Source organism: Lagenorhynchus albirostris, chromosome 1, assembly GCF_949774975.1.
Source record: "Lagenorhynchus albirostris chromosome 1, mLagAlb1.1, whole genome shotgun sequence".
Taxonomy (NCBI): domain Eukaryota; kingdom Metazoa; phylum Chordata; class Mammalia; order Artiodactyla; family Delphinidae; genus Lagenorhynchus; species Lagenorhynchus albirostris.
In genome coordinates this window covers 34,565,156-34,566,925 of record NC_083095.1, presented here as the reverse complement: position 1 = coordinate 34,566,925, position 1,770 = coordinate 34,565,156, and positions in this window count along the sequence as shown.

The following is a 1,770-nucleotide window of genomic DNA, read 5'->3' as shown; positions in this document are numbered from 1 at the left end:
GAAGCGCCTCCGATCCGGCGCCGGCGCCGCCCCGCTGGCCCGCGCCCAGAGCCCGAGGCCGCGGGGCCTCCCGGGCAGGAAGTCAGTCCCGGGCGGGATTTCTGACGTGGTCTCCCCGCCGAAGGTGCCCTAAGGTTCGTGGTTAGTCCTCAGGGGAGGGCCGCACCCGTGTCGCCTCCCGGAGCCTCCCCCGCCCAGGCTCTCTCCATCCAGGTTCCCCCAGCGCGCTCTGCGCCTCTGACTCTTCCCGTCTTTGCCCATCTTCCTCCACTCCCAGCCTTAACCAGGTACTTGCCTGGCACTTAGTATATTGCTGTTGACTAATACTTAACGGAATTAAGCTGAACCGAAAGGATTTCAAAGATTTGGGGTCATTCCTGAGCTCCATGGAAATGGGGGTGGGAGAATGGAGGAGTTGGAACCAGGCTGGGAGCTTTATCCTGGCCTCTGGTGGGGGCAGAGAAAAGTTCCCATTAGCAAGGTCACAGGTTTAAGGAAGCAGGCACAGTCGGTCCCCAAAATACACCTCTTCCCTCAAAAAGTTAGAGCTGAAGTTTCCATCATTAGGGGCAAAAGTTAAGGGAGTGCCAAGGAGCTCAGTAATCAAGATAAATAATATTTTAATGCAATGTTTTAAAATATGTTAAATATTTTTTCAAATTTTAGTAAAAATTAATGCAAAAAAAATCCATGATGAACAGAATGTCACAAATTTAAGTGAGGACTGGATGGATGGACAACAAGCCATATTGGAGCCGGAAACAAAAGGAAGCATCAGTAAAACTGATCCTGTCTGGTAGTCCTTAGGAGAAGGTCAGTTTATTCCTTGTTTGCCCTGCAGTGTGAAGGGCCCTGTTAGGACTGTTCACCAGGAAGGGGAAAGGCCCCAGTTGCCTCAAAGGGAAGAGAAAGCTCTAGATTGGGAGATGGTGCCCCGACTGCCTTTCAGACCCAGGCTGGAGCCCACTCCCAAAGCACAACGGGCTCCCGTGCCCTGGAACTGGCCCATTTCAGCCTTCTGCAAAAAGCGACTTTTGGATCTCAGAGGAGTCCAAAAGCAATGGGGCTTCCACTCCATTGCAGACTGAACGTCGACTCAGCACCTTCTAAAGCCAGGCCTGTATTGGGTGCTGGGTTCTATTTAATGCACAACATGCCATGTGGTGAGTTTATTATCTCATTCTTTCCAGCCAAGGAAACTGAAACTTGAAGCAGTTAAATAACTTGCCCAAGGTCACACAAACTTGGATTTTAACCCCAGGGCAGTGTGAATGCACTTGTTTCTCATGTCAAGAGCTGGGAAGAGGAGGAAAGGATAATCGGAGCTGTGAAAACTTGCTAGGCTCAAACCCAGGACATGAGAGACTGGAAAGGGAAATTCTTATCCTCTTTGGCTCTAACTATGGTCTGTTATTCTCCTTCTTCTTCTCGGATGCTGGGGGGCCGTCATTTGGCACAGAGGCAGTATTGGCCTTACCCAGACACAACCTTCTGAGGCTTAGAAGAGGTGGCATTTTCTTTGGCAAGAGGGGTTCCTGAATGAGTTCACAGAAATGGGAAAGGGAGAAAGATTGGTCCTCTATCCTGGCAGCGTCCGTATTAGGAGGGAGCTAAGGCCTCTGCATACTAAGAACCTGCTTCCTGTCCTAGGGAAGCCCCTGGTCCAGCCCACCCCGAGTCTGACTCACTGGACACAGGGCATGAGTCACACTCCCTCTTCCCCTGAGCCACCAGTCCACCAGGGAACTACACTAACATAAACCAGACTCA